This window comes from Lactuca serriola, chromosome 2 (genome assembly GCF_051521515.1).
Source record: "Lactuca serriola cultivar US96UC23 chromosome 2, Lser_US96UC23_V15, whole genome shotgun sequence".
Lineage (NCBI taxonomy): Eukaryota > Viridiplantae > Streptophyta > Magnoliopsida > Asterales > Asteraceae > Lactuca > Lactuca serriola.
Window position 1 is genome coordinate 237,398,299 of NC_136409.1, and position 12,509 is coordinate 237,410,807.

Genomic DNA, 12,509 nt, shown 5'->3' on the forward strand with positions numbered 1-12,509 from the left:
GATTACATGTAGGGAGGGGACTCAACTAGTCCAATGGAGTAGGGCAAGTAATGACTGGTAGATCGGGATGATCGATCTATTCATGAGGAGGAGGATGAAATTATTGGTTCCCAGTGAGCCTTCCTTGGCTTCTTAGACTCCGTCATCGGTAGAAATCGGGGTAAACAAGTCGGGTTCTTGTCTGATTTCGATGAAATAAATGGAGTGAGGAAAGGTTTGGGTGGAGGTCTGATCGATGAAAACAGTGGGAGCCTCTTGGTCTCGCCGGATGTTACTCCATCTCCAGTGGTCGTTGAGAACGAAGGGGAGGACCTTTGGGGTTTGGACAGATCGAAGGAAGAAGAATGAAGAAGTGGTGGTCTTTGGTGATTGAAGGTAAACGGATGGGGTTTTCTTGAACCTCACAGGTCGTACTCTTTCTTAGATTTAATGTTTTCCATGAATCTTTTTTGGTGATTGAAGGTAAACGGATGAGATCGATTGATCTATATTATCAGCACCGAATTGACACTCGTATGCCCATTGAAATAACGGTATGTTTGATTTCAGATTACTCATTTCATGTTTCTATTTCCTACTTAGCATCTGAGATTGGTTAATTTCTTTGCTTGAAAGATGGGAGAAATGAAGAAATTAACTGGTGGAAGAAGGAAAGATAAAATACGTAGGATTATCAGAAGCTTCGGCTTCAACCATTAGAAGAGCCCATGCTGTGCACCTGATAACTGCTGTTCAACTAGAGTGGTCTTTATGGTCCAGGGATGTGGAAGATGAAATTGTTCCTACTTGCAGGTTATCATTATTCGACTTTTTTTTTTTAGTTTCAAGGCTAAATAATATAATATTTCAAACACTATATTTAATCGTTTTGATCATGAATTGATAAACTAATAAAAAGATTCAAATTTGTATCCCTGCTTTTATCAGAGAACTTGGCATTGGAATTGTGGCGTACAGTCCTCTAGGACGTGGATTTCTTTCATTGGGTCCGAAGATGGCTGAGAATTTGGCAGAGGGCGATTTTCGTCAGGTCTGCATAAAACAAATTGAATCAGATTCTTTATCAATTATAACATAAAATCATTAAACTGAGTTTGAGCTTGTGTTTATATATATACTTGCTCTTTTTGTAGAATCTACCAAGGTTCCTACCTGAGAATCTTGAGAATAGTAAAATGTTGTACGAACGAGTTAGTGCGATTGCAGTAAAGAAAGGGTGCACTCCATCACAACTAGCATTGGCGTGGGTTCACCACCAGGGGAAAGATGTTGTGCCCATACCAGGAACCACTAAAATTGAAAACCTTCAGCAAAACATTGGAGCTTTATCTGTGAAACTAACACCACAAGACATGGTTGAACTTGAATCTTCACTGGGTAATTTCTTGTCCTTCCCAATTCCCAAGTCTTAGTTATGAACATGCTTATGGATGTTTGTTTGGAGAATTTCATTTTCTTATCAACCACAAGTGATAACTTTGCACATACAATGGAATGGATCTATGTCCCTTTTGAAACTATACAGTTGATTACTTTTATCTTCAATGATTAACAAAAAGATTGTGCTCTATGATTTCCTAGGGATTGTTCATCCCGGCCATAGAAGGACAAGGCACTGAGGAACAAAAACAGAAATGGTTGCCATTGGCCCAAAAGATGCAAATTATTGGTTTTTATGCACAAACATAACTTGGTCATTGATCCAATGTTCAAGGTCTTGAAACAACTGCAACATTTGATCCCCAAACGGACGAGTTTGTCCTTCACAGTCCTACTTTAACTTCAAGCAAAGCAAGTAACATGAAATGGATTGTTCTTATATAAAGATCCCCCCTTTTCTCTTTGTTTTTCCACTTTTTGATATTTTTTCGTATTTTCTAATTCAACTTTGTTTCCACTCTCTTAATCTTTTCTTTCGTGGTGGCCTGGTGGTTTGGGGAAAGTGTCAAGATCTCATCTACAACACCACTAATAATATTCAAAGGCTGACTATCCAATATTATTTTGGCCCTGGTGATAAGTTGCTTGTTCCATCTTTAGCTGCAGCAAGGGCAGGGAAATGAAAGGTAATCTGAAATTCGATTATATAAGTTTTTAATGAGTCTCTATTTAATTGAAACTGATTTTAATATTTACATTCTTTGGTTGATTTTTGGATTACCAGTTTATTATAGGGGATGGAACAAACATGTATGATTTCACATATGTTGAGAATGTTGCACATGCTCATGTATGTGCTGAAAGAGCTCTAGCTTCAGATGGATCTGCCTCAAAGAGAGTTGCAGGAGAGGTAATTTAAATAAAACTTTTCAATTTTACTTGAGACAATATAATATATGGAGTTTTTGTTATTTTTTAAATTTCCAGGATTACTTTATAACGAATATGGAACCAATAAAATTTTGGGAGTTCATGTCACTTATTCTTGTTGGGCTTGGGTTTGAATGGTATATTCTTGATTTTTGGTTTGTTTTCAAGGTAAGATTAAAGCTCCACTTTCTCTTTATTTCTGATTTTATGTAGTTTGCAGGCCAAGAATCAAGATTCCTGCATCTATTGCAATAATCTTTATTTATTTTTATTTTTTAATGTGTTTGGAATTGGATTAGTTATGATGCTTTGACCTAACTCTAACTTATATATTGTTTTGGTAAGCTCTAGATTCCAAAAATGAAAGCTGTCAGTGACACTAAAGACCTTAAAGAAGACCTTAATTATCAAGAAACGTAGGATGATATGAAAATCAATGTATGTGTTATAATTCATATGGATAGCGATTTTACTTTTCATGTCATTGTTATTTATTTCTTTTTTTTGTTTGCAGTTTCTTGCAAAAACTTTGGATGTTGTTCAAGACATTGATTGGGTCATTTCTCTTGGAAATGCTTTTGCAAAGCAGTATGAGCTTTATACATATGATGATGAGCATTCTGCACTACTTCACAGGTATGAACTCATTATCATTATCATTACATTTTTTAATTAAATTATCTTATTGAGAGTATTCTTCTCCTACAAATGTCTTGGTATACTTCTTCAGAAAGTTGATAACATGACTTATGTTCGTGATAAAATCGTCTGGATGTACAAACAAGCAAATAATCTAGATTTCAAGTATTCCAGCACCTTGATAATTATTACATTGCTATGTTTCACATTTAACCCTGTTTTCTAATATTGTTTTGGTTGAACATGTTATTCCTCAAATTTTAACAGATTCTTGAATTGCGACTCACCCCTGCAGCTTTCTGAATGCAGGCTTATTTTGGTGCTGGATTAAGTGGAGTTGTGGCTTGGTGTGTGCGAGTGGGAAGGAACCAACCCAATGCCCCCATGAGTTCTGGCACCTTCCATCTTTACTTCCTATGTATCCAGGTTAATCTAATCGTATTAATTCATGTCTCAAAGTGTGTATTCCAATATCAGGTATCATGATTTGTGTATTTATAAAATTTTGAAATAGGGTCTTGTTCAATGCTTTAGCTGTGTTTGCTCTAAGGGAGATCAACTTATCAAAAGTAAGTTACTTTTTCACCCTTTTATTTAATATTTTTGTGATTGAATGAAAGTCTTAATGAAAGTAATTGACAACCCTTTCTCTGTAAATGATGTTGTGATTGTGGGAGAGGTGTTGTGTTTTTCTTTATTGCTAGGTAACCTTCTCAACAACAACATTCTACTAAAGCAGGTGAGTAATCAAGATTAAGGGAGACTTGTAATCATGTTTGACATTCCTTTCCAGTAACAAACATAGTTGTATGATTATTTGTTAGTTTTATAGGAATGTATAACTCATGTTAGCAATGTATTATTTTTGTTTAACATTCGAATGATTCTTTGTATGACATTATAATTTGTGCAATTTATTTTATTTTTTGAGTATGAAATTTTATTTTATATTATGCAATGGATTGTATTTTTTGTATATGGTATTTTATTTCTATTATGAGAAATTAAATGCAAATTTAATTTAAAAATTAATAAATATATAAATTTATTTTTTTAAACATTTAAATTTACGATACGCAAAAATGTGTGTCGTCTTCATTTATGTCATGGCCTTTCTTGACATGGGCTTTCTTGATACGCATTACGTGTCATTAACACGCGCGTCGTAAGGTTACGACACGCGAATGCGTGTCGTCTTCCTTTATGACAGGGCCTTCCTTGATACGCATTGCGTGTCGTAATTGCGCGTCGTAAATGAGCGTCGTAAATGTGCGTCGTCTCTCTTTATGACAGGGTCTTCCTTGACACGCAAATGCGCGTCGTCTCTCATTTGCGCAATGAGCGTCGTAAAAGGCTGTTTTTCTAGTAGTGTGGGTTAGCACCAAATTCACATTTTCCTAAAGTAACTAAGATTGGGAATTTATAAAAGGTTTAGTTACTTTATATTTATCTTTATACTTATAATGAAGGGAGAATTATAGTTCTTGTCCTACCTGTTCGGCTAACGACCCTCCACCAGTCAAGGAAGCAGTGGGTGAGAGTGGACACCCATTAAACGACCATTTTATAGGCAGTAACCTTATACCCCCTTATAGACCGGCTTTGTGAATGAGGCCTACTAATGGTAAGACTGACTTTGTTCTTATACATATATATATATATATTATTAACTTATAATACTATAAAGTATAAGGGTAGAATTTTAACTTTTAAAATTCTAAGGGTTTAACTTGGAATTAAAGTATTCATGAGGGGAAACTTTACTAATTCCAAAACTTGAGGGCAAGTTTTGAACTATTCAAAAACTTTGCGATTTTCATAACTTATGAGTTTAATTAAGGTTTTAAAAATTTTAATGAAGAGACTCTTGAACATCCATAACTTGAGGACAAGTTATGGAGTTCATAAGACAAAAAGACTCTTCAATTGTGTAACCTATGAATTTTAATGGATATTTAAAAGAAATGACTTTTGGGAATCCATAAATTGAGGACAAATTATGGATTCCATTAAAAAACATTTAGATCAATAATTAACTAACAAACAATTTGCAAATAATTCCTATGATCTACCAAAACTCATAAGTGTATGAACAATCATATCAACAATTTCAAGATTTACATAAACACACATAAACTTGAAATTTTGATAAGAACCTTGAAATTGGTTTACCATAATCATTACCACATCAAAAATAGGGTTTATAAGTCCAAAACAGTTTATGGTAATGATTATAGACCAATTCCATCCTTAAAACTCGAAAATATGTTGTCAGGGGGTCCAACTCGTCGAGTGCATGAACCAACTCAACGATTTGGATGAATTTAGGCATGGACTCGTCGAGTCCCTTGATGGACTTGACGAATCACCTGTCCAAACAGTATACAAACTTTGATTTTCAGCAATTTGCATCAAGTATAAATGAAAATGAGCCTAGGCTCTGATACCACTGAAGGGTTCTGAGCATACTAACACTCCTATGGTGTACCTGCAACCCTATAAACCTTGGATCTATGTTTTCTCTATTATACATGCAAATATTTGATATTCCAAGGTTTCATCCTAACTAGCTTAATATGAAGCAACTACACTACAAGAATCTAGTAGAATGACATACCTTTTGATGGAGCTTGAAATTTTGAACCTTTAAGAGGCTAGTGCCTTAAGTGTTGCACCTCAAATGGTTCACACAACACCAAAAACCTTTGCAATAACCTGAGAATAAGGATAATTGCACCAAATAGGTTTTGCCCTCTTGTGTACACACACTAGTGCTCGTTTCATGAACTAGGGACCTCTTTATATAGTTTGGAGGATTAGGGTTACATTCATGTAAACCCTAATACCCATGACCTTTCATTTCCGTATGATCCATGGGTTAAACACTCCATTGCTTATCCATGGATGCTTAGCCCAACCTAAATGAACTTGGCCCACCATTTATATAAGAGTCCATATTTAATTAGTTTCTTTTTTATCACTAGAATTAATTCTAAATTAATTCTTGATCAATACTAATTAAATAATACAATTTCATATTAATATATTAGAACTTACAATATATTAATATAAATCACTAGTATCCTTTTTCTCATTTGTTTATCCAATTGTTTCGATGTCATGCAACCCAAAATGGATCATGCCAAATCGGGTCAAGTACATACCAATTATAGTTATGGACTTAGACACTAATCCGACATAAGGAGCACATCAAACAAGACGAAAATGGTTATAAATTGTAACGCCTCAAAATTCAAAACAAATTTTTTATTACTAATTCTCAAAATATTACTCATAAATTCTAGTCATCACAAAAATTATAAGTTATTATCAAACAATATTAGTGTATCCCAAAATCCTCAAATCTCCATAAGTTGACGGATATGTACAATTGTGCCTTCGACTTCCCGAAATCTACAGAAGTACCTGAAACACATTTAACTCAACATGGTAAACATGAAACTTAGTGAGTTCCCCAAAAATACCACACACAAATAATTAGTCTCTCATGACTATATATAGATAAGGACCCTCTGGTCATGTCTCTCAGAGAAGACCCTCCGGTCTCACGTCTCGGGTTGGACCCTCCGGTCCTATATCGCAGTTAAGACCCTCCGATCTCACAACTCGTTTTGGACCCTCTGGTCCTATCTTAATAAATACACAGAATAATATACAACATAAATCACAAAGACAAAATGCATAATCTGACATATCTCAGTACAAGCACATAAGACCCTTCGGTCAAAAACACAGATAAGAACCTCTGGTCGTATAGTAAATACCACTCAGGTAAGTATAGTGAGAAGACTCACCTCAACAGCTACGTGAGAAACCCTACACTGTCGTTGCTGCTGCGCAATGACTCCTGAACTGGGCTAAAACAACCCAACACTATAATCAAAAACTATACAAGGCTACACCCCAACACTATGCCCCATGGATGGCCCAACTAACCAGGCCCACTACTAACCCAACTCATTGGGCCAACCAAGGCTCAAGACCAAAATGTCCACAAAGGTCCACTAATGGCCCAATTTTCCAAATAGGGCCCAAACCCTTACTTGGGCCTTACCCTAAAGCCCATGACTTAACTCTAATCCAAAACACCCTTTCTCAGATGGCCTACTATTGGCCCAATTTTCCAAATAGGGCCTAAACCCTTACTTGGACCTTACCCTAAAGCCCACGACTTAACTCTAGTCCAAAACACCCTTTCTCAGATGACCCAAATAGGCACCAACAATCGGGCCTAAGAAGACATCCTAAACCGAAGCTCAAATATGCAAACCCACTCAGATAGAGTACGCAGGGCTACTCAGTGTTATGATGCGCGTACTCGCTTAATGGCTTGTACGTTGCATGTACTGGCTTGTATACCCAGCGTACTTCCCTCTTAGTCCCACTTTTCCATTAAACACTTAATGCTTTAAGCTATAAGTCCAAACTACAGATCTGAGTCCCAAATAATGTTTAAACCCATAAATTCACTAGCTTGGTGACTTTATATGCCCCCATAAGCCCAAACTCCAAAATGGCATTCTACTTCTATAAAAATGGTCTTAACTCTTGCATAAACCCATTAAGACATCCACGATGACAACTTTATGATTCTAGGTCCCAAATAACACCGAGAGGGGCAACTCTAAGCTCCAAAAATGACATAGACTCAAGGGACATCATCAATGGGACGAAAAGAGTCCATAAACTCAACCCAAAAGAGATCTAAGAAAATAACCACCACCGCCAAGTTTGAGACTTTATACCTCAAATGAGAGCCAAAAGTTAATGAGGTTCTGGATCTAAAAGCTCTAGCTTCTTTAATGAATCTTCAAGAGTTAGCACATTCTTCAAAATCACCAAAACACTCTTCTAATGGTCTTCTAAGCTCGAAGAACACACAAGAAGGATTAGGGTTTCTTGAAAGTTGTCTAAGGGTGAGAGGGAGGTTGATCTTTGAGGCATTATGTTCTTTAAATAGTGTTCATCCCTAAAATTAGGGTTTTCCATTCTAACCCTTGTACGCCCCGTGTACCTTCTTATACGCCCCACATATAAGGCCGCGCACCCCGACCCAAACCTCACACCTATGCTGTGCGTTCTTCCTAGCTACGCCTCGCGTAGACCTTTTCTCCTCGATACGCCTTGTGTGTCACTCGATAGGCCCCGCGTACTAGGGTTTTCTCCCAAACCCTAACTCTTCTGAATGCCATAACTCACTCGATACAACTCCGATCTCGACCATCCATATATCCATAGAAAGGCATCGAGGCGCTCAACACTATTATCAATTCATAATTTCCATCAGATATCCCAAATCTAAAATCCATTTCCCATAAAGCCCGATTGATAGATTATCAAAATACCCTTTTTGCTCCAAGTCACAACCGAATACCCAAAACATCTAATATAGCATCTACCTCCAATTGAGCCCAATAACTAACTTCTTTAACGTTTCTAACCCTGCTAATACCCAAACCTTGATCACCATTTCGAAATGAAAACGTCTTGAAAACAGAATGTTACATAAACTATAAAAGACTTGATATAATTTTGATGATTTCCTCAAACTTACCACATTAAAGTTCGTGAAAACTGCTCATTAGAACACTTCAAGTCCTCTAGATGAGACTTGGGTTGTTTCATGGAGTTGACATGGCCTTTGTGTAAATCCAATAAATTTTTGAGTTTAATATTTTTTTTGCAACTATTCATTCATGTTGATGTTCCTGAAAGCTTCTTATAAGAACACTCCTTCGGGTGTTTCATGGACTTGTCAGGACCTTCATATAAATCATATAAAGTCTTGAGTGTGGCCCTAATAATTTACAGCATAGCATTCATTGATTTCATTCATTAAATCTATATAGGAAAATTATAACAATTAAAAGATACATATATTCTACTCAACAAACCACCTATTCCAGGTTTCTATATGGTCACAACCACAACGATTATGCCTTTTTGTACTATAAACTTAATAAACAACCAATTTAAAGTGTATTTCTTAAAACGTTTGATTGTTTTCACCAGTAACACATGTTAGTGATGAATCACATCCTCTATTATTCAATTGTCGGTTAACAAATCCTTTAACACAAAAACATCTCAAGCTTCTTTAAAAAGGCTTAAGTTAATATCCATATAATAAAATGGAAATCATAATTATCTTACATCATAATAAATATCATAATTTACGTAGTTAAAATGTGTATTGTGCAAAAAATATTTAACAACAAACTAAAACATTCTTAAACATCTATTTAGTATGGTGATTAAACCAAGTTAATTAGTTGTATATAATAACAACCATTAGTTTGGAATTTAAAATATGAGGATACTTCAATGACATGAAAAATATTAAAATATGATAGTATTTATTTGGTACTTAAAACAGAAAAATCAATAATAGTTGACTTGCATTATTTGGATAAAACTTAATTATTTAATTGAACAATTAGGTTTGAATATCATATATAGTTATGATTGGTTTATAACAAAAAAAAAAAAAACCTTACTATTTTCAACATCAAACTAATTTTGGTTTATAAAATGTTAACTTAATAGTCCAAACAAACCGAACAACAATTTATGATTATCTCTTTAGTTTACTTTTATATATATATATATATATATATATATATATATATATATATATATATATATATATATATATATATATATATATATATATATATATATATATAAAAGAAGTCAAATTTTTGTAGGAAGCTAATAAATTTATTATATACACTTTTTTTAGAAAACAAATGAAATGAATCAATATATGATTCAAAAATAAGATGATTCACAAGAAAAAATTCATAAAAAACATTTTCATGATTTATTTTTAAGTAAATTTAGAAAAAAATCACTTTTAAGACATTTTTAGTGAATATCTACAAAATTATCGTAAAAATAAATCATTGAAATGTTTTTTCGGAATTTATTCATCTAACGATCCAGTTGTTTTGCACGCCAAAAAAATATGTCGAAAAAACTTCTTACCTTCCTATAGAAAAAATTTCTTACCAAATCTATATTATATATATATATATATATATATATATATATATATATATATATATATATATACACACACACACACACTAATGCGTTGTGCAGAATTCAACTATATAGTTGTATGATTTACAAATATATGTTTTTTTAAATATAAAAATGATGTTATTAATATTGATATAATAATAATACTTGATGCAGCATACGAAAACAAACAAAGATAACCAAGAATTAACCTTTTGATTCTAAAAGAATAACCTGGACAATCTCTTCCAAACCATGTTGATTGTACGAATACCGTGGGATTGACTTCAAAATCTAGGTTACCGCACATAGAATTTGGGAGAAAATTGAAAGTTCATAAATTGATGATCGACCATCCGAATTACATCATGAACGGTTAAATAAGAAGCATAAATTAAAACGGAACCCTAAATCTTCATGAGCCAAATACAAACCCAAAAATTAAAGAAAACTAACAAAATTGTTCGTAACTCCATTTAGAAAGCAATTTCTAGACTCAAAAATGGGTAAGTACCCTTTAGGGACTTATATAGACTCCTTGCTCCAAGCTTCGATTTGACTGGTCGTAGGCCTAAAATGGAGACTCATAGCCAAAGTTATGACCATTTCTGTGACGCCCATTTTGTCACATGACCGTGGGCCTCGAGGAACGTAAGGGCCCGATCCTCCACATTAGGGCCTACATCAATATTTATACTAAGTTGATATAAAACATTGGTTATTTTAAATTACATGACACAAGGTACATCTTTTAAAACTATATAATCTTAGTTGTCTACTTAAATTATGAATTTAAGTATAACGTTAAATGGTTAAATTATATCGAAATTTCAATTTAACTTAAAAAATTAAAGATTATTTTGTAAATATCTAAATGTTATAAATTATCATGTTACGTGCAAAACTTAAATTGTAATCCCAAGTTAACTCAAACAATTATAAAATTATTTTTATCATTATTAAAAGTATCCAACTAAGTAGTTTAAAAATAGTTTGCAACAACAAAATTAAAATTAGCATTATACAAAAACAATGTTTCATGTTTTAAATAATTACAATGATAAAAATTAAATCATTAAGCAACTATTATTTTTAAGAATTAATCACAAAAACAACTACTATGAGATTATATGGTTTTCATAGATGTCTACCTTATCATATAATTCAAACTAATCAATATCTTATATCAACTTAGTATAAGAATTACTACATCAGTGTTAACAACATCATTAATATATATAAAAAAATCATATATTTTTAAATGTTTCGACTATATAGTTATATTCTATGCAACGCCCGAGTATTTACTTAGTTATAATTTAAAAGAGTTATTTTTTCTATCTCCATTTGCATTTGAAACCTCCACGACCTTTAAATTTACAACTTGATATAATTAATCTGTAAAATTAAAATATCGTTTTAAATGTGAAATATTATCTTATTATTAGTAGTCTTTTAAAATGATTATTATAATACTCTTGTTATTTTAAATATTTTATTAAATCCAAAACATAAATAAAAGTGTAAAATACTTTTAAAAATATATTTAAATCCTATATTTTAAAATAGTTAAAATGGTTTAAAAACTATAAATATAGAACGACAAATCATATTAAACTAAAGATTTCAAAAAGTTAGACTTTTGTTATAATTCATTTTTTCAATAAGTGGTTTTAACTTATTAACAAAAAAAAATTATATTGTATTAACTTACAAATAATCGTTCATATATTATTAAAGAATCTGATTAAACAAAAAAAATTTCAAAAAATTATCTTTTGTTATAATTCATTTTTTAATAAGTGTTTCTAATTTATTAACAAAAAAGTTACATTGTATTAACTTATAAATAATTGTTCATATATTATTGTATCATCATGAAGGAAATTTAAAAAGAAATAACAGATAAGAAATTATTAGTTTCATCAATCACAATATTAAATTGTAATACGAAATTGAAAACCAAGTTTAATTTTATTTAAAAAAAACTCAAAAATAGATGTTATTAAATGATATGATTATGATAGATGTATATTTTATAATATGGTTCAAAATAATTACAAATTTATATATTCTTAATGTAAGAGTTATTATTTCATAGTTAATATTTTACTATTTTCAACATGTATCTACAAAATTTAACTATATAGTTTTATTCTGTGTAACATATAGACATTCGACTGGTACTATATTATAAAACAAATATGTTTCTATCATCATATGCATTTGAAACCTTTATGAACTTTCTATTTTCAACTTAATATAACTAATCTATTAAATTTAAATATGTTATTAAATACCCAATATATATCTTATTATTGGTAGAATACTAAAATAATTATTATAATACATTTATTTGTAATTTAAAATTATGTTAAATCAATAATAAAAATCAAAATAAAAAATAAACTTAAAAAATATATTTAAATACTATTTTTATTATTGGAATACTATTAAAATGACTATTAAAATGATTATTAAAATACATTTATTTTTAATTTAAACATTATATTAAA

General features: G+C 31.9%; 1 pseudogene; it reads left to right on the forward strand.

Annotated features, from left to right (window-relative positions):
* Positions 1-344: 344 nt before the first annotated feature.
* LOC145090203 (putative aldo-keto reductase 1) lies at positions 345-3,280 on the forward strand (annotated as a pseudogene).
* Positions 3,281-12,509: the final 9,229 nt, after the last annotated feature.